This window comes from Oxyura jamaicensis, chromosome 4 (assembly GCF_011077185.1).
Source record: "Oxyura jamaicensis isolate SHBP4307 breed ruddy duck chromosome 4, BPBGC_Ojam_1.0, whole genome shotgun sequence".
NCBI lineage: Eukaryota > Metazoa > Chordata > Aves > Anseriformes > Anatidae > Oxyura > Oxyura jamaicensis.
The window spans coordinates 35690299-35712594 of NC_048896.1; the positions used below are offsets into that span (position 1 = coordinate 35690299).

Consider the following 22296-nt stretch of genomic DNA (forward strand, 5'->3'; position numbering starts at 1 on the left):
TAGTTACTCCTTTGAAGTAATGTGAACAGGTTAGTAATGAAAAAGGAGTGCACGTCTGCTTTGGTCTCTGCCTAGTTCAGAATTAAAAAGTATTACTTTGGTGAGATGGCAAGGTTATTCAGGTAGAAGGTGACCTTAGGAAGTGCTAGTACAACCTCCAGATCAAAGCAGTGTCAGTCAGGATTTCAGATTATTATTTAATAATTCACATACTATATTTATAACATACATTATCGTGAAAGTTTGGTAAAACACTTTTTTTTTTTTTTTTTTTTTTTTTGTAAGTGTAAAGCCAACTAGTGTTGCACACAGCCTGTTTATCCTGCTGGAGTGTTATCCAAATAATAATAATAGAAGAAATAAAAACAGGGTGATTGGATCACCACATTAATACTTCAGGGGAAAAACAAAAACAACAAACGAACAAACAAACAAACAAAAAAACTCTCCAGCATTTATTCCATAAAGTAATCTTGCCACAGGCTTCATTGTTTCTTTTATAAATGGATCTTCAAAAGCCTCAGTTACAGCTTAATTCTCTTCATCAGAGTATTCTTTTGGCAGAATTATAAAAAGTTCTGCTTCCTAGTCTTAGCTCAACCTCAGAGTACTTTGTAAGCTTTGCATTGCTATATATCTAATCTTTCCTATGTTCAAAGCAGAATGATAGTTTTTTCAGTAACTCACACGCTGTGAGGTTAAGTTCCTCGCTGTATGTCAGATGATTTTGATGAGAGTCGCCATAGTATAGCACATTCAAAAATATTGTGAAAATTTAAAATTATACAGCTTTTGGTTGAAAGAGAACTCTTGGCAGGATGGAGAATATCCCTCCTACATGGCACTGATATTCTATTACTCAATGACATATGTAAGTATAAAAAGGATAGAATGCAAGAGGTATCTAAATGAGTTTTTCTGATAACTAATGACTGGAAATCTCTTAAACCAAGAAAAGATTCACTTTAAATGTCATGGTATAAAAACTCCAACAATAAATTAAAGTATAAATGAAATTTGAGTTGAAAGTCCATATGCTATTCTGCTGCTGATGAAAAGAAACTACTTTTTATCTGGATAGCAGTAAATAACAATGAACTTTCTCTTTCTTTGCTGTTTGGTAGAGTAACTAGTTTTCTTTCATGTGTTTCATTTTTGCATTTTAGGGGTTTTTGTTTTGTTCTGTTTTTATGGCAGTGCAGAATTTTTATTTGATGGTCTGCATATAATAAAGCAATGTTACCAGCACTGACTATATGAAATGTGTTTTCTCCATTTGATAGTGTAATTTGGGATGGGAGAAGACTCAGGGACCCTACTTAGAAAATACTATCCATTTACTAAAAACATAAAACCCAAAGAATTACAAAGAAATATTTTTTTTTTCTTGATGTTCAGAAGACAGCTATAGCATATTTTTCACCACTAAGGCATATTTGAGATGTGAGAAACATTAACAATGAGGAGGGTTTTAGGTCAGGATCACTCTGCATCATAGATGGCATAATTTGCTGATTTAGCTGGGCTGAGTACTGCTGAAAAATAATCCTTTTTGTGCCCTTGTCAGTGACTTTGGCCTAGAGTAATAGCAAATCAGCTTTACCTGAGTCAGATAATCATTACAAAATGAATTTTGTTCTTGACTCACAGAAATAATTGGGAGAAAAATATATTTGATAGGTGTGATGAATATTATTTTAAGCTAAAGCTTACTGAGATGTATAAAATACTAAGTGCTGCTGGTAATTGAGCAACTCTATGCAACTGTAAATTAGCTGCTTGAGTTGAAAAAAGATGTTTATTGAAAGCACTTTTTCCCCCTAGAAAACTTGCTGTTCTCCTTTTCCTTAGCATTCACAAGGGGCATTCAGTTAATCATACTGAGGTCTCTCCCTTAGTGCTGCAGTTGCTGATTACCCAGCAGGAGGTGCAGTTCCAGCAGGGTAAGTCAGAATGGTGTTTGTCGTTCCCTGGGGAGGGACATCCTGTAAAAACACCAAGGTTGAGAACTGTCATATTCACAGCAGTAGGTGCATTTTCCTCAGAAATTAATGGAGCAAGCTGGGCAAAAATGTTTTTAAGCTACATCTTCCCTAGAGTAAGATGCAAATTCAAAGCTCTTTTGAAGCATTGGAATGAAAGTTGAAGATAAGACTTTTTAGTTTTTGACATTGATGATATAGGCAACACTTGCACTACGAATATTGAATTGAAATGGAGGATAAGTGGGGCAGATGTTATTCAAGCAGGTCCTAAATGCAGTCCTAACTATTTCAGAGCTGGCTTAACTAAGGTGCTTTTAATTATTCTTATTGGGAAATACCTATTAGAGATTTCCTCCATTAGTTTTGTTGGAAATTGATTGACAATGCTAGATCTTTTCCTAAAATGAGGGTTTACATGAATTTTGCCATCAGGACTCCCATTCAACAAAAGAGGGTTTAAAAAAGGAGTGAAGCTTTGAGACAGTGATTTATTTATTTATTTATTTATTTTCAGCAGCAGTCTATGTGCTGTTCAGAAGCAAGCAAAAATTCTGGGCTGCTTTTTCTATTGTAAGCAATGGAACACGGTGATTGATCTGTTTACAGAAAGATTTTACATAAAAATTTTAAAGCGCTTTTGAGCACCTTGTTTGCTTTGTCCTCTTGAACAAAGGCATAAGAATGGTCTGGTTTTAATACACAATTTATACAAATTTCTTACTAACATAACAAGATAAATCCACTAGGATTATGTACCCTTTTTTATACGGGTACATAAGGCCTGTATCACCTCATTGCGAGGTGCCTCTCTGCCACTTGTTTTCAGCTCCTGTGGGCTTCCCCACTTTCTTTGCTCCATCTCAGCGTTGCCTTTTTGTCATTTTCTGTGTAAGCTCTCATACTAAGTCTGTTACAACAGGATTTGAAGAACATGAATGGCCAGATCTGAGGTCCACCTTGCTTGACATACTGTCTCTGTGTTGTCTATACCAAAGACCTCAACATGAGTTTAAAATAAGTAATAATAATAATAAAAACATCTTCATTATTTTTATACTTAGTCTCCAATAATGTCTAGCTCAAGGATCTCCTGATCCAGGAGCGATGATATCTCTGTGCCACAATATGCCAGTAAGCATACACAGTCAGTTTTCATTTATTCTCTAGCCAGCAAGCCCTACTAACACTGACAGTGCACTCCCTAAAACAGAATGAAAAATGTTGCTGAAAACATGCAGATACACAAAGCTAGCAAGACTTTATGTGTTTTTAATTTATGCAGATTTGTGTTGATTCCATCCAGTAATTACTGACAAGTGAATACTATTACGAATCTGAATCAATATTCAAGTAATGACTTTTAGAATCATTCTAGTATACTCTATAAATCACTTTCATCAAATATTATCCCCAATTTCACTTGTTGCCATATCTATAGGAACTTTTCCACCTGTCTTTTTATTTAATGCGTACATATATCTGATAAACCAGAAATGAAGCCCTAAGTATCAGGTATCTTTTAAAATTGCTTATGGTTCTTATTTTTGTTTGATATACCTAATGTGTTTTTATATCTGTAATAAAACAGAGTCTTTCATTTGTAGAAAATGGGAGCAGCAGCTGAGATGACAAATGTGAAAGGTGACGTCAATTAGGAGTTCTGTGTCACCAAACAATATATAAATAGTGGTGTCAAATTTCCAGAAGTCAAGTGACAAAGCCTTCATTGTTCTTTAATAGGACCCAGTTGTTCATGAACATATGGGAAGCTAGCTTATTAATAAAATTTTTCTTCCCTAGTCATCTTAATTCTGCCAGATTGTAAATTATGCAGCTAGAGTGAATTAGAGTTAACTCGCTATTTCCAGACACTCTGAGAATTTGTTTTTTGTTCTGTAAAGAAATTAACATAGGAGGTTTCTAGCTTCTCTTCCGGTATTTTCCTGGGTAAATTCATTGCATACTTCCAGCAATGTGCTCAAGGATAAATATACTTTAAAACCTAGTGTGAATTAACAGGAGATTGATATGTTGAAACAAAGAGATCTTAGTAGGCAAGAGAGCTCAAGTATCTAATCAGCCCACTCACGTAGGCAGACAAGTCCAAATCAAAACTCTAGACTGAAAATTGCCGAGGCTCTGCCTTACTGTACATTGCAGTGCAGACCTGTGAAAGAAAATTGCAGTCTGTGTTTATTTCTTTTAATGTTTTCCAGTTAATTCTGTTTTCAATTGTGAATAAATTTTGTGTTAAAATCTTCAAACATATTGCATATGCACATATACACAGATTCTTATGGTAAAGGAATATACCCTCCCCAACAGCAACACCCTTTAATACATTGCAGTGTTTAAATTTAGATATTTGAGGCTCCCACTAGACAACAAGTTATTAAAACATCTGCCTTTCCATAAGCCGTTCTGTTCCTTGCCATTCCACATGTCCTTTTCTACTTCACCAGGCAAAATTGCCCAATCTAAATTTCAGCTCAAGTGTTTGATGGCTTTCACGCTGAGCTCAAACTGTTAGTGCTTCCCTGAGAGAATAGAATTGAAACGAGATTTAATCTAAAATAACAAAATAGAATAAAGGTTTTACATATAAATAAGTAATGCCCTGTATATTTTTATGCACACTTTTCTTTTCTGGATTTTGCATATAGTGAAGCTAGATGTTAAAATGCATAGACAACCCAGAGCTGACAGAAAAGAACATTGCCTGTGTTCTCAATTAATGCCTATCCTAAAGTGTATTTTAATTCAAATTCATTGTAACTGTTACTACAAAATATATTGCAAAAATAGTATTTCTATCGCTAACTTTGTCTCAGGCTGATGTGTGCTTGTTTGCTTTTCTTTTTTAAAGCAGTGATATTATCAAATAGCCTTCCTAAGCTGTTAAAAGCATGCTGTCTTTCAGTATTTTCAGTAATGACTGTTGATTTCTTTATATACTCACTCTTCATGGAAGAATCAGATTTGTAGCTAGATTTTTTTCATAGAATGTGAACAAAATAATGAACAACCTGTTCACAATAGATATTTCAGTAATTAATGCAAAAAAAAGAAATGGAGTTCTGCACTAAATATTTATGGGATTGATTCCCACTGCTATCTAAAATCACGTGCTTGATAAATGAAACAAAGCAGGGTCAAACTGTTGTCACATGTCCATTTTTTTTTCCACATCTAGATAAATGACCGTTAATCACACCTTCTCAGATAATAAAAGTTTTGTTTTGTTATCACCCTTATCACCCTTGTAGCATTGAAGGCTTACCTTGCACTGGGCAGCATTAGCAGCAGCATAACCAGTGGGTTTATCAAAGTGGTTTATCGAAGCCATCAGGAACATGTTAAAATTTTGAAGTTGACCCTTCTTGACCAGATGATTTCAGAGATCCCTTCCAACCTAAACTATTCTGAGATTCTGTTCTGTCATTCATCCCACAAATAGCTTGCCAAGTCTTTGAAACCCAAAAATTTGGCTCTGGTGTTCACATTGTTAAAAACGCATTCAGTTACCAATTCCCTTCTTTAATTCCATGATTCTGTTCTAGTCACTGTGAAAATTTTCTCTTTATGGTATTTACACCATACAGTTCTATTTGTATCATTTGACACCCAGACATCATGGGTACTTTATACAGTAATACATATGCAAGGGAAAATTCAGGCATTCCATTAGGCAGTCATTTTGCCAGGTATTAAATATGGGCATAATTTTAGGAGATAATGTTTTCCTATGCTCTGTGACCTGATGACTCTGCATATAGAAACCCAAACCATTGACTGCTAAACTTACTATATGTTCCTCATATCCCTTAGACAGACATGAGCTGAAACTTCTGTGTAGAATAGCCAGCTTTCCATTTAAGATCTGAACACTGAAATTCCTAACAGCTATAAACTAGGAAGAATACCAAAAGTACAATTTCTGAGTTACTTTCACTGTTCCATAAGACAGGATAAAATCATAAATTCTTCACCATGCAGAGTGGCAGAACATTTTCTCAAGAGGCTGAGACTTGTGAACAAGCTGCTCCTGAACTTACTTCATCAGGCTGCTCAAGCAGAGTCCTGTGAAGAGAGATGGTTCTCCCAGCCATAAAGAGGAAGCAGGGTGGCCTTTACAGTCAGGGATCCAGAGAAGCAGAATCCCAAAAGAATATCTTCTCCGCCCAGTAGTGGACGTACCACATGAAGACAGAAGGCTGTCAGGAAAAGGGCTAATTGTGAGACATGAGGGACCATTACACAAGGACTTTTCCTCCATTCTGCCTATTTCATACTTTTAGCAACACCCTGTGCATGCTATAGGTAGCACAAACATACCACGTTCTATTTTGGAACATATCATGAGTCATTTTTTTCTTACCCACTTTGTGACATTTTGCAGCAAAAAGTTGCAAAACTCCAGAGTTGGGTGAAACATCATTTTCGTTAGTCAGTAATTTAACATTCCACTAGGCTGGTAAGATGAGCACTGCCAGAGAATGGTTTGATTTTCCAAACGTGAAATGTCGACATAGGGCAAATGTAGTGAATTACTTCCTACCTTTGGCTACTGTGCTCAGCTGATGAAGCTGAGCTGAAGCCCTTCTTGATGACTTGAAGTCATTAAAACACTTTTGTATGGTTTGAGATAAAATTTTAGCATTCACAGGAAATATGAGTTTTAGGAAGTGTGGCTCTGTGAGCTTGTATATTATTAGGCATACAGCGTGCACTTGCACACTGCACTAGCACTGTTTAACCTTGTGAGCCATGAACAGATTGAAGATCCCAAAGAATATGTTCTGAAAAAAGAAACAAAACCATGATTATAGAAAGAATAGGTGGCATAATTGTATTTCTGCTATAAAGAAGAATAATGGATATTATTTTTGAGTGATTATTATTTACACCTTTATTCTTTTCCGGTTTTGATTTTATGTTCCTCATTTATAAGGAAGAAAATCACAAAAAATACTATTCATTTCCTTAATCTATCCAGCTTCTGAACCTTCATGGCAGTACTATATATATTTTATTTTCTATTTTTAAGTCAATTGCATTGTTTTGCTGTCTCAGTTTGTCCTGTTGAGATAACTGACTTAAAGTGCAAAAAAAATAGAAATCGTTTTAATTAACTTTTTAAAGATGTGTTAAGACTACAAACATCATTTTGAGTATTGTCTACAGAAATAATGTAAACAGGTGAGTAGAAAGCTCCTAATAATTGTATGTGTGAACCTCAATGTAGGCATTTTCCAATTTTTCCTTTTCTGTGTAACCTAGCATATTACCCAGTTCCCCAATTTTATTAATATCCTGTGGATACAGTGCTTCTTTGAAGCTGAATGGAAGTCCACAAACTTCCAATTATTTTCAGTTTTGCACTTGTTTGATTAGAGTGCTATTGTCTGTAATTTTTACACTTGTTTTGAATCTTCAAAGTGCATGATTCATGCCTTGAAAACGGGTTGTTTTGTGTTTCCCAGCACTGCTATTTTTTTTTTTTTTATCCCTGCCAGTTATAACCTGATAACCTGATTTCATACTGTGCTTTAGCACAACAATACAGTCATCAAACTAAAGCAACACAGTAAGTGGGCACATTAGCCATCATTTTACTTGATCACTTGGGAGAGATTAAATTTATTCATTTTCAGAACAGATAATGAAATATTTAAAACATGTTAGAGTAAACGGTGGCAGCATTTTGAAGTTCTGACATTTGCTTTCCCAAAGCATTATGCTATATACTGCATATATAAGATTCTTGTGCAGATGTTTGGGAAATTTCTGCAGGTTTTTTTTTTTTTCTTTCTTTCTTTCATTTTTTTTTTTTTTTGGCTCATTTGCATTTGGTTTATCTAAAGTGAAATCCATTCAATTTTATTGAACTGTAATTCTGGTAATTTACAATATTTACATGCTGTGGTTAGATTGAAATCAGTCCTTAATTCAAATTCAATCTAAATTTACAGCATAGTAATTAGGGCTTTGTAACTGACACTAGGGGCCTATTGATTTAATGAAAAACTTAACCTTACAGTAAGTGTTTAATTAGTTGCTGCAGTAGATTCTGTGCTGTCCTAAATTGTGGACTTTAGAGAATTAGGTACTAATTTAAATTACATTACTATATAAAGATCAGAACTTTTTTTAAAAAGAACATGTAGCCCTACAGATGAATTAATTTCTCAGTCTTTGAAAAAGATAACAGAAAAAGGCAGTAATGAAAGCAATTGACTACCCTGCCTGAATTCAGGTACAGCCAAGCTAGCTCTTCTAGAAGTGACTGCCTACCTTGCTAAAACTTGAAATAATACATATGACTACATACTGAAGATGGCCTCTTGAAGCTGAAATAAAATAATCTAACTATAAAAGCAGTATGTTTGTTTTCATAACTGTACAGATATGTGACAGAAAATGTGTAAACATCCATTTCATACACAGAAAACGATACTTTCATTTGCAAAGTACTCCAGTGTAGTAAGCAGTTGTTAAATTTCTCCAGTTCGTAAAATCTTTCAATCTACTGTAAGCTTGCAGGTTTAGGAAGAATGAATTACCAGCAGCAGTAGGTTTTTCTTTCTTGCCATTTCTCCCCGTTCAGTTAGCATTGCCTGGTACAGCATGGACATCAAGTCCAAAGCTGGAAGTGGCTGTGGTATTCTCTGGATCTGCCATTACTTTCTTGGCTTGCTGTATAGCCCTCAGAACAAATTCCAATACGTAGCAGCTCCATGGCAGCAGTCTGTCACTATGCACATATCTCAGAGCCCTAGCTAGTAAGTTTACCCCTCCATCTTATACTGAGTAGCAAGCAATCCTGGAGCAGCAGTGGCATAATAGCTTTTGCTGTCCACGTGTCTGCTTCTGGCCCCTGGTGAGCATAAAGTATTATGTAGTAGGTACTCCTAATGTGCAAATTTTTAGTGAGCCATCAATCTTACATCCCTAGAGGATCATCTAGAAGGTCATTATGGATTTCAGTAGTTACAATTTTATTCTTAATTTGCCTAATCAACCTGAATTATTGCCTGTTTGTACATACACTTGATTTTGCCTGGAACACAGAAGAAATCATTCAAGCAAGCTCTACTACACTATATTGCATGTACATTAAGAGCAAACTAAGGTTAAACAAGGGCCCATAAATTTGGCGTTCTTTTGGGAGGAGGCCTTTAATGGCCTTTTGCTACAGGACTGGAGAATTTCCAGAGCTGAGAGGCTGATCCAGTAATCCTGCTTGTTCTTTCACCTCTGTTCTTCAGTAGTCCTGCTTGTTCTTCCACTTCTCTTCTTCTCAAATCTTGTAACAAGAGGATGGATGGATATGTCTGCTGGTACTGCATGTTCTGCCCAATAACTATGCATTCAGGGCACAGGGGAAGTGCAGGTAAACAGAGATAATGTAGTTGTTCTTGTAAAGTGAAGGTAACGAGATCAGAAGCTAGCCCTTCGAGGGCATGCAGTGCATGCAGTGCAACATCACTAGGCCCTAGCACAGTCGGTGGTGCTATGGGAGCTATTGCTGTACGTACATAAAAAAAGAACTGTAGTAGTTAGCAAAACGTTGTTTTCTGGGACAAAAAAAAAAAAAAAAAAAAAAAAAAAGTGGGAATGTTAACATTAACATGCTACATATAGCACATTTTTCCAACAGTTGGTAACAATGGTCAAATAAATCAATGTTTTTGTTTGTTTTGGTTAGTTTGTTATTTGCTTATCTGTTTTCCAACATAACGGTCTGCAACAGGCTTTATAATAATAAAGTGAAGATAAATAAAGCATTGACTTAATACTGACAACACAGCCATGAAGTGGCTATGACACCGAGGCACACAGCTGGTTCCCCAGGCAGTCTGCAACAATCTGAAGCACAGAACTTCTCTAACTGCTTCCCCAGAACGTACATGCTTCTGACATGAGAATGTACATGCTTCCGAAGGGAGAGTCAGAAGCAGTGAGGCTGGCAATCAAAGAGATGTACAATTCCTATTTTTGTTCTGTTCCAGGAACTACATGTCTCCATGATAAGACCTCTTAACAATTCTGTTTGGACATCGTCACTGTGGAGCTGCCATTTTGCTAAGCAAGTCCTGGTATGAAATTCATTTTCTATATATTTCTGAAAAGCATACTTTCTTGTAAAATTTGTCAAAGCTCCTTTTGTTTCATTTTAACTTCTAATTATTTTACTGAATTTTAAATATTTTAAAAATAATTTTATTTCGGTGTCCTAGCTGTAATGTGCTTCTAGGTGCTTGGGGTTTTATAACCTGTTTCTTTTACTGGTCATGGCTTTTCATGTCATTTCACGTTCCTAAGTCGAGAAGTATTAATTTCCTGTGTGAGATTTTTAGACAAAAGCTGTGGGGCTGAGGTATCTGCTGATGCACTGTTTGATTATTTTATCTGTTCTAGTTAGGAGGGAAAAAAGGTTATTTAATCATTGCCTCACGGCTTTTTTCAACTGCTAGTGAAAAAAAAAAAAAAAAAAAAAAAAAGTAAAACAGAGGCACGAGGGAATGGGTATTAACCTACCTCAATATGTCCTGTAAAAATAAATAATGCCCTCTCCTACTTTATTTTTTTAATCTGCAAGTAACTCTCAGAATACATAAAAATATTTTACTTTCCTGTAGTCATTGAGTAAAGCAAGAATGGAAAGTAGATGTTTTGATCCTAGTAATGATCCTTGAAGGTGAAGCTGAGCTTCTTGTCTTTAGCATTTTATGAGTAAGACTGCCCAGTGTCACACTGAACACATAGTCAGTGCAGCTGATAGCTGGCTTTTGCTTGAATTAGCATTACAACAGATTGACACACATCATCATCAAAAACATTCTCAAAGTTAGAAGGCAATGTGCAGATTATAGGGCAGGTCAAAATTGCAACTGTAGCAAGCAGATTAGTTTCACATCTTGCTATTTGAAGTAAAAGGTCTTTTTGTTTGTTTGTTTGTTTGTTTTGTTTTTTTTTTCAAAGAAAGGAAAAGGAATACAGTATCTGAAGAATTTTAACCCATCTGTAGTGTAGTACTGTGCTACATGTGAATAAAGTCAGGGGAAGGAAAGCAGATACTGTGTCTGTGCTTGGATACACAAAACTGCAAAATAAAATAATAAGAAAGTGATAAACACTGAAAAAGGCCAAATGATTTAGTAAAACTTCTAAGAATTAACTGCATGGAGAGAAATCATCAGTTCCATCTGTAAACATACTTTCTCGGCTTGTGTTCCCAATACTAATCCTCTGACATATTCTTTCTAGGATGATAGCATGATTACAGCATGCATGCTGGCTATTTTTGTTACTCTGACATTCTTTACCCTTTCATAAGTTAAAACATAGTGAAAAGATCGTATAGTATTATAAGCAATGCCTAGCAGGTTGCAGCAATAGACTCTGCACGTTCATCCTTTTTTTTTTTTTGTCCTCCCAAGAACTGTCAGATTAGAAGCTACATTAACCACAGCTCCATAGGCCGATATGGGGAATACTACCAAGAAAAATAGGTTACTGGAAGATTTCTTTGTCCTAATGATCTTTAACTTTTAGATATGTCTTTTTAGGAAATAATGGCAGTTGGTAAATTTTATTTAGCACAAGGTGCTCAAAATTTGGACTAATTTTGACTGTTAGACAAACTGATGGCCTTGCTTTCAAGACAAGAAATCACAGGGGTTGTTTAAAGGCATTTTTTGTTTCTTCGGTCTCTAGGTTTACTGGAACGGAGAATACAGCCTTCTTTTGTCAGGGTACACTGTAAATTCTTTTTGGATAACAGATACATCTGTCATTATGAAATGCACAGACAGAAACAAAAAGTAAAAATTAAATACATGCTTCTCAGTTTATATGATCTATCTGAAATGATTTTTTTTTTTTGTCTAGATACAGCAAAAAGGTAATTTGTACCAGTATAAGAAATGTTTGTGATTTCCCACCTCAGAAAAAGACAGAATCATGGCATGACTCTCCATGACTATCTATGATTTGTGCCATGACAGCATGCCCTGTGGTTTGGAAAGGTGAATCGGAGCAGGTTGAAAGGAAGGGAACAGTGATACCACATAATATTTAAGCAGTGCGTTTTCCTGCCAGAGTTTGTGGCTTAGGCAGTCTCTTTTTCCTTTTTTTATGCAAAACAAAAATGAATACAAAATTGATCTTTATTGAAACAGAAGCACTTTTTAATAGAATAAAAATTGCTTGGAAACTAACAAAACAATGTGTTCTACCTAAAAACAAAATACCCTTGTTTCTTTTGCGATACTTTTGACCATGGAAAGTGCAATTCACAAAAGCAGCAAGGAGAATGAAAGCGCTCTAGTTTAATGTGGTTTTTCCTCTGTGTTCTGATCACCCACATTTTGGAAAACCAATTCAATTTTGTCCTCTTCCAGTTCAGAAGAGACCTGAATAGACAGCTGTTCCTTCCAGATGAGTACTCTGACTCCTGAGTTCGCTGGTGTCAGTTGCTCTGGAGCTTCACCTGTTGCTTTTGTTCCTGCAGCTGAGTGAATGGGGACTGACTACAGATGAATGCCCTTGCTACTGACCTAACATTTGTGTCACTAAATATATGCAGCTATTTTATATAAAAAATATAATGAAAACAAAACAAACAAAAAGAACCTCATCCCAAACCTACTGTGAAGTTAACAGCTAGGTATGAGCATTCACCAAAGCTATACTGAAGTCTGACGCATGAGACAGTGTAATTAATCCTCCTCCTATGTTATTTGTGTATCAGGAGAATTTCCTTGGTATTATGCAGCTTGTTTACAAACCCTTGATCCTTTAGGAACAGAATACTCTAGAAACAACAGGGGAAAAATGACACTTTTTATGAACTTCTGTGAATTTTCAAAGCTCTTAGATTATATGGAAACTAAGATGTCAGTATTGTTCCCTTTACTTTCCATTTGAGCTGAGTTTGCATATATGTTAATCCAGTTTTTATATGAAACTCTTCGTGGAGGTGATGTATGCAAATTTTAAACATTTTTTTTTTTTTTTCAAAATAATTTTTTGAGTTCAGCCATTTTGCAGTTTTCTAATGCACTCTTCTGCGGTGACCTTCATATTTAGAAACACACAGAATTATTACACAAGGGCTTTGGACTTTTATTTGTTGTGACTTAGAATCTTACTACTGTCTGTGAAGTGAAGTGCCCTTAATGTCACAATGTTGTTTGCATTCTCAACAGTAATGCTCTATGACTGGCGAAAGGATTTTTTCCTTTATAAATGGATCATTTTGTTGTCATGAAATATCATTACAATAACAAACATTGTAATAAAACTAACATGCCCTTCTGCTACTGTCAGTCTTCCCTACAAAAGTATACATCACTGTGATAGAAGGCTGAAAGAAAACATGATATGATAGGTTAAGAGAACATGGATATGTAATTCATGGCTTGTTGTAGTTTTTATCTATAATTAAGTGCTTTTCTTTTCTGATACAAGAGTATTCCACTTGTATTTGCATATGGCAAGTCAAAGACAAGGAGAGTGTAACAGTTTCTCTACCTTAACATATAATAGACGTTCTCCCAACATTATGTTAACTTAAGTAGTGTAAAGCTTTCTACGAGATCATGGAATTTCTACTTCAGTGGCACCAGAAATAACTGTGATCAAGTGGTAAGAGTTCTTTACGTTCCATTTTAAAATCTGTGCCACTTCATCCCAAGGCAGAATCAGCAAGTTTGAAATTTCAATTCACATAATAGCAAAAAGGTAGAAATATTGCAGAGCAGCTCACTGTACAGTTTATGCTTAGTCAGCTGCTTTTGAACTTTTTTTTTTTGTTTTCCACAAATTCTCACCAGATATTTATACATGTATATGTATACGTCTTTTTATATTTCCATATATTTCCATATATTTCCAGTACTTTTGCTCTTATCATGGATTAATGGCTAAAAAGACATTTTTCTATTTAAAATTTAATGAAGAATTTTGGTTCACACAATGAAAGCCTAAGAACTTATTTTTTTATAAAACATTGCTGAAATCATTTCTCCCTGAACAGTATTAAAACACATTTTCTATATGCTTTTAATAAACATGGTGTAAAAACAGTAATTTATTATTATTCACTGTCTTTATGAGAAATATCCAAGTGCAAGAACAATTCTTGTGCTTTCATTGGATTTTCTACAGTTGTGTAATAATGTTATTATTACTGTAATACAGAGTTTTTCCCCCAAATTTGCTGTAATAGTTTTTTACAAACACTGCAGTCACGGTTCACATCCTTCTCAACTTTCTCTTCTTTTATCTGAGTTGAAACTAGCTAAGCCCTTCAAAATAACAAGAGGTTCTACTCAGTAATCATGGAAAATACAGGTCTCACTTGAATTTCAATAGTCTGCATTAAGCTAAGAGGCAGAATATGTACCTTCCTACTAATTCTCTGTTTAAGACTGTAATCCTCCTATTTACAAATTATTTAAACCAGCATGGTATAATAGTAAAAAATGGCAGTATTTCTCCTCCCACAGTTATTAAGAGAATACATAGTGTCCAACTACAATGATTTTAAGGAGTTAATAACAAGTCTAACATGTCTTAATGTGATCTTTTCTGAAATTATTACTTTATTAAAGGGCCGAACATAACCACTTTTCCTGTTGAAAGGAGCTGTATGTTGCAGAGCTGTGCATTACAATTAGCAATTCTCTAAATTACAGAACATTTGCAAATCCCGAGGTTACTGATACACACATTGCACATTCGTTTCCATAAGAATAGGTACTGAGACTTTGGGGTCAGCCCCACTCTGAAAACCAGTTTTCCTACTAGCAGCTGAGAACATACACGCATGCTCCTCTGGTCCTGTGGAGGCCAAGGAGCTGCAAGGAAGGCCTTCCTGCCTGCCTGCCTGCCCATTCACACCATGCACATGCTGGCAGAAAACAGTAGGTGCAGCTGTAGGCATTCTGTCGGCAACATGCGAGCAAGTTGCCAGGCCAGCCAGGGGAGATGTTCATGCATGCTAATTAACGGTAGAAAAACGTTATGTTCCACACTCGGGCTTGCTTGCTTTCCTCTCTTTGTAAATGTAATAGGACTACACAAAAGTGTTGTGTTTGTCTGTTCTCCCAGTTTTCTCAGAATGCAACCTCTCTGTCTTTCTTTTTTTTTTTGTTTTTTGGTATTTGGGAAGAAGAATGCAGAGTGCACTAGGGTCTGTGGAGAGGAAGAAGGAGAAGGAGGAGAAAACAATTCTTGAGGGAGATGAGAAGGGAGATATGGAAATCTCATGGAAATCCTTAGAGCTAGGAAGAGAGTAAGGATACTGCAGCAGTAAGACAGGAGCTGGAAGCTGGATGACCCAGCGTGGGTCACAAAGCCTGTGTATGCACTATTGTTTGGTGTTTTGTGAAAATTGTCCCTTTTAACAATACGGAGATTCTGTCTTCACGGAAACTCATTTCTGAAGAGGGAATACAGTATTTTCATCATTACTTTGGAAACGTTCCCTCTCCATTTGTGTTCTAATTGCTTCTACTAGTTGTTTGTACTGCCAAGATACTATACTGTTCAAATCAACATGAAGCTGCGAAGAAATTTGAAACTGTTCATTTGGTCTCCATTGGAAAGAAACCTTGACAGCACTGTTGCTGTACTTGATTATATAAAATCTGTGTTTTTTTTTTATTTGTTTGTTTGTTTTGATTGATTTCTTTTTGTTTTGTTGTTTATTGTTTATACCAGTTTTATGCTCCGTTAATGTTTCTGTTTGAAAACTTGTAAATACTAAAGTATTTCTACAGATATACAGTGTACCTCTAATGAAAAGCACTGTACCTCTAATGGTGAAAATAGAATGTTTTTTTTTTGTTTGTTTGTTTGTTTGTTTTTTAGTTTTGTTTGTTTGTTTTTTGTTTTTTTAATTGAATTTGCTGATTTGAATCTCCATGTGGTGTGCTGTTTGTACACGTAAAATGGCTATTTTCTGGTTCAGTTCATACTTGAAACATGTTGTTTATGCATGTCAGGATTTTCCTAACAGCTGAGCCAGGAATATTTCTGCCATTGAAGAATCCAGTTTCTTCATCCCAAAGCCTTTTTTTTTTTTTTTTTTTTTCCCCATGTAGAATACTTTGTGCACTCCTAGAGGTCTGCAATTCTTAAAACCTCAGAGGTTTCTGATAAACATTCAGATAACAATAACCTTGCTAAATTCATTTTATAATCTTATTAATCTGTGGCCATCATTCCAGTTCAGTTTGGAGAATGGCTGAGGGTATGATCACGCTGCATTGCTTAAATAATACATTTGCTTGATTTATTGATGCAAATAACTGTATCTGTGAGGTTCTATATTTTGTACAGATTTCATGTTTAGGGAAGTTCATATTTTGATCACACAAGATTCTGAGAAGTCATATTTTTTCATGTACATTCTTTCATTTAACTAAGAAAGAGCAGAAAATTTTGTAGAAATCCTTTCAGTAAGCACTGTTCACCCATCTTGTGCCCAAAGTGAGTCAGAAATCTTGTAAATCACAACTGTGTATTACACAGCTCTTACTCATTCTTCAAGTGCTGTGAATCCCATGTGTTGAAGATGTGCTTATGTAGCATATATTATGCCTGGAGCACGCGTCTGCTCCATCCCAAACCCTTTTCACATCTACATTGTAGAAATATTACCCTGTCAGTCAGGCAAGAACTTTAGATAATAGCACAGCAAATGTACATCTGCACCGACATCCATCATCTGCAGCGTAGGAGAGTCCAAGCCATCTGAACGCTGTTACAAGGTTGTGCCATCGACCCTGGCAGTAAGATTGCAAAGCCAGTTCTAGATAGAAAAGAAAGGAGGTTGTTTCAAAGGAGATGTGGATTTATAGCAGTGGACAGGGCACACCAAACAAGTCTACACATATGCTATCATCTGGCAATGTATAAAGTAGTCTGGAAGCAATGTGAAGATATTTGCAGGATTAGGGATTTTGGTCCTTGATCCAGCCACTTGGAACAGTGTGGTGTACCCAGAGATGGCTCCTAATTCCACTGTTTGCCACACTGTTTCTGTAGCTTTCTTTCCCCTCTAAGAGCCACAAAGACAACTCTCCTTCACACCTGGTGCTAGAACAACTTTAACTAGTTAGAAAAGCAACCAATCACACAGAAGGTCCTGTCCAGCTCATACAGTATGGGCCTAAGACACGCTTGGTCGGTACAGAGTCTTCAGATGATTTAGCTGCTAAATTCTCCAGCAAGTTTCTGGTGTACATATGCAACTTGCAAGTCCCAGACTAGTAATGTGTCCAAATTAAGGCAGTTTTTCAAGGGTCAAAGAAAAAATCCACTCGTACTCCCTTTCAGATTTGAATTGGCTGCTCCAGTGAATGGAAAGTGAATGGAAAGTTTCTGACAGCCTTGATTCTGTACTGCTGCTTGATGACAGGGGAAAACTAGGCACTTTATTTTTTTTGTTTTGGGGAAGGATCTTTAACAATGGGAAAGTGCTAATTTGGGAAAGCACTAGCATATTTCATCAAAAGTCATTGCTGAAACAATGGCTAGATGAGACAGAAAGTTTTGAACTAAGGAGGACAAGAACTCAAGTTCTTGTTCAAATAGAGTAATGCCAAACAGAGTAACATATAGTTGGACCTCAAGACATGTTCTTTACCTCCAGGATATTAATGACAAGTGAGGATTCAGCAATCATGCATTTCCATTTACAGTATGTTCATCATTCTGAATGTGTTAAAGAAAGTGAAGGAAGGCAAATACTTATTAACTTTAATCGGTACTGCATGGCCAGACTCTCTTGATTTGCAGTTCTGATTGATGTGTCTATCTCCATTCCTAAAATAGTTTTATTCATTGGGCCTTCCTTGGCAATCAAATCTCAGAAAAGTCTTGCATGTCAGCAGCAAGAGTCTAGTAGAGGCTATTTCTGTGAAGTAATTACAAGATGATTTTTTTTTTTATATGATATTCTGCATCCCCTGAGTTAGTTGGCACCACAAAAATGGTTTTCATCCTGTGTACTGTGCCGTGTGCACGTAATGCTCTCTAGCTTTCACCTAGAATGCAGAAGGATAATAAGAAATGTATTATGGGAAATTTTATTTGAAAATGTCTGAAGTGCATTTTAAGTATGTTGACCAACAAACAGTGGCGTTGAGATATGAACAACCAAAGCAGGGATCCCTGAAATGGTTTCTTATGTTCTCAAAATTGACTGATTGGGGGTTCCTTCATTTTGAGGATTCTTGGGATACGTTTAGTACTGGAATTCAAGAAAACATAGTGCATCTCTTGAAAATCATTGGAAGCATGATAACCAAAAACTGGTGACATCAAAACCTTTTAGTTATTTTTCAGTGCTTATCTATTCTGTGTGCTTTAATTTAGGTTACCTGTACTGTAGCACAAGAATGCTATTTACATACTGCTCTTGATGTTACCTTTAAGAACAGTTACATCTGAGGCATCCAAAATATGTATTTTTTTTGTTTTGTTTTGTGTTCTGTTTTTAAGCATACTGAATTCCTTGTAAGTGCAATGTTGGAGACTGTGGTCCTGTATTCCTCTACTATAAAGACCTGATGAGAAAGATCCCTGTAGATACTGTGCATAGCCAGTCAGAAGTATATGCAGTTTATCTTAAGAAAGGGTTTGATGTCCAGGACTTCTTTGGCCCATTTGGGACTCCCTTAATTTCTTGGGAGATAAGAACATCTGAAGATTGTTACTAGATAATATAGGAAATAAGTCAGGTTATGTATACATTATAAAATACTATTTTATTGGCATGATGGATTTTCCAATCTAGAGTATTTTATCTGAGGTAGGCTCTGGAGGCAGAATTGCACCACCCACATATTAAATCTCTTCACTACAAACAGATTCACTTCTTGCATGTGACATAAAGAGGAATTTCTCAGCACCCCAGAGTTCTTGGAAGCAATACTTATATAGAAGTGAAGGAGACAATTTCCACTCACAGAAATACATGCAGCTGTAGTCACCATGTGCAGGAAGAGCAACACTAGATACAGCCAATGCCTGCTGTACAACTGAACTGGATAAAATGGCAACCAATGGCCGCAGCCCTTTTTATATATGCCAGAGATGTTCACAGGCAATTTGTGGAGAGCAGTAAACTGAAAATACTCATTGGATACAAATATTCAGCACCAACGTTCTCCCCATTATCTGACAATAGGAGGTTACTGAAGTTCTGTGGTGTTCAGGGGTTATTGCCTTAGAAGTTACTGCAGTGCTTCTGTAACCATATATCCCTAGGTCACTTTTGTACATTATATTGCCATCTATAATGGTACTAGCAATTATTACAAGAGCTCGTGCTTGCGTATGTCATGTAAAAACTGTGCAGGAGGAAAGACCTTTAACAAAAAGTGGGGTAGGCTTTAAAAAAAAAAAAAAAAAAAAGTGAGAGAAAGTGTGAGAGAGTATTTCAATTCAGGACATCAATTAACACTGATTTGCACTGGAATGCATTTGAAAGTACATGCAATATTCACATGCCAAATGAATTCATTAAAGACCAGTGTGATTACAGTGAATGTCAAATGAATTAATAACAATGGGACCTTTAAGTGTTACCATTAATTTCACAGTGTGTTGCTGTTTTATACTTATGGGCTCTGAAGCTAAATGACACTCTACAGTTGCCCTAGTAGATTAATTGTGCATTAATAATCTATGGGTGGGCTAGCAATCTGGTGGGCACTTACATTTCATTGACACTTGGATACCGAAGATTATCTTCATTTCTAGTTTTCAGTCAAGAAAGTCATTTTGGGTTTAAAATAGGCTTACAATATTTCTTGTCTATTCAATAGGAGTTCTTAAAGCAGCATTAAGTTTTTTTGTACTTTAGGTCCACACTGAAAGTTGAGCTTGATTAAGGATTAAACCCTTTGTTGTTTTTCTTGTTTGTTTGCTTGCTTGCTTGCTTTCTGTATATAGCTGTCTATCTGGGAAATATGACAGTGATTCTGCTTGCTAGTTGACATCCTAGCTTGTTTGGGGCATTTATTTCACTGACTACTGCACTTCTGTTAAAAATGTCACCTAACACACAAACACACACATATATGAGTTCTTAATGTAGAGGAACTGATTTTATTGTCATTAGGCCTTTGCATTTTGAAAGAAAATTTTACTTGACAAGTTATTCTGTCCGTTTTTCCTAAATGCAAGTAAACTCAAGTCCTGCGGAAAAGTTTGTGTGACTGAAATTTTGTCTCATTTTTCAACTTAGTCATTTCTTCCAGTAAAAGATGTTATCCTTCTTTACAAACTTTGCCTCTCTTAAAATTTTAGATCATCATTCCTACAACGAGACTAATAGTACATAGCATTTGAATCAGGACATAAGTTGTAATGCAAATGTTTTATAGGCAAATGTTGTTGTGTTTGTCTGAGGGAGGTAATAAAGTGAAAATAGAGAAAATCTGATTTCCATATGGGGAGGGGGAAAAGTCAAAAAAACAAGGCAATATAACCTCTGTTTTTTTATTGGGTATTGTTTGTTTGTTTCAGCCAAGAGAAAGTTAATTGATCTCAGACCTATGTACAAATCAGATTTGTGCATGTCCAAACTCATGCTATTGGACATCACCATTGCACAGATGTCTAAAACTCTTTTGGATGCTCTTGTACAAAGGCAATTGGATCAGACAGTAATTTAAGTTGCAAAACTAGAATGGCAATAATACCTGACTGAGAGCTGCCTCCTTTTCAAATGGCTGTTACTCTCCATATTAAAGGTATGTTTGTAAACAAGCCAGTCTGTGCTAGAAGTGACTTAAACAAAAGGTACCTAGCGTGAGAAGTAATCTTCATGAAAATTTATGATAACTGATCAAATGACTAATAAAGCCACTCATAAAATACCTGTATGTAGCATAAGTCATTAATCAAATTTGCTAATTGCCTTGGCACTGCATTTCTTTCTACCTCAGTTTTGTAGGACAAGACTCTAGCTTGGGGTATAGACACACTGAGATACTCCATTTATGTCCAACTGAATATTGACATATTTTGAATTTCATCCATTAGATGCTTTTTTCTCATCAAGCTTCCCGTGACACTTCTATGCTTAAGGGAAAGATAGTAGATCACTTAAGAGTATTTTGAACTTAAAATTTGAGAAAATATTGTGATCCTGAAGTTCCTTCTAAACCTAGAAATGTTTTGCCCGTGAAACACATGGCTCTTACTGAGAAATGTTCTGAGTGTGTTCTGGGATATTCTAAGTAACGGTGAGGAGGTGCTGCCAGTTTCTGATAATATCACCCAGAATATAACATTTGCACATGCATAGACACACATGGAGAGCTTGGATTATGTGTTCTGAGACTGCATATGTGGGTGTGAATAAATGAAGCCAGATCATCAGTCAAAACTTTGTACATCTGAGACAATCTATATATTGTTGTGATTTACACCATGTAATTAAAATGTTTATTACATAACACTGGTAAATCACTGATGAAAAAATAAAGTCGTATTTTTGCACTTGCTGTAATCAAATATATATTCACAAATTCCCCATTCCTCACCTGCTGGTAGCTTTTATGGTCCTACATACTTATATTCGTGTTTGATTTAACCAATGGGGATTGCCACTTGTTAAAGTTATTTCTAGCAAAAGCCAGTATCAAAAAATGCATTTCGATTTCCATGTTTTCCTGTGTGTGCATATAAGCATATATAAAAATTGCAAGAATTTATATTTACACATGAACGCTAATTTTACTTTAAATTTTGTGAACACGGATATATATATCTTTAGTGAAGGAATAGCAGCAGTCACGAGTAGGGAGAGAGAAGGAAAAGGTGTGGGTGTCCTTTGTTCCCCCACTGCACAAGCTGGGGAATGAGGTCACAGGCAAGGCAGGAGCAGTGCCCCCTCTCAGCCTTCTAGTCTGAAATGGAGCTTTTCCTCAGAAGCAGCATTACTGTCAACAGGGCTGCCACATCCCAGTGTAGCCTCAGGGAAGAGATCTTATTTCTTCCAGAAGCCATATCTCCCGTTCCCTTGCCCAGCTTAAGGGAACTTGTTCTTACCTCCCTCTGCTTTAGCAGCATTCCTTGAACTGTCTTGTTATGGAAAGAAGTGTATCAGGCAAGATTTTCAGGCTGCAGTAAACTGACTGGTTTTATTGGACTCAGTAATAAAATAGTCAACACAGAGAATTAAAAGCACTGTATTTAAACCAGTCATGTTAGAAGTGTAACATCTGTGAAGTATGAAACAGGCTGAAAAAACATTATACAAAAACAAACAAACAAACAAAAA

The 22296-nt window shown here is 36.0% G+C and overlaps 1 protein-coding gene across 10 annotated transcripts in view; it reads left to right on the forward strand.

Annotated features, from left to right (window-relative positions):
* Nucleotides 1-22296, forward strand: part of TENM3 (teneurin transmembrane protein 3) — a 1329889-nt gene that overhangs the window by 608439 nt on the left and 699154 nt on the right. For all 10 annotated transcript variants that reach the window (XM_035325081.1, XM_035325082.1, XM_035325083.1 and 7 more), the window contains one exon: nucleotides 9998-10084. The gene's annotated coding sequence lies outside the window, so the exon portion shown is untranslated. The remainder of the gene's footprint in view (nucleotides 1-9997; nucleotides 10085-22296) is intronic.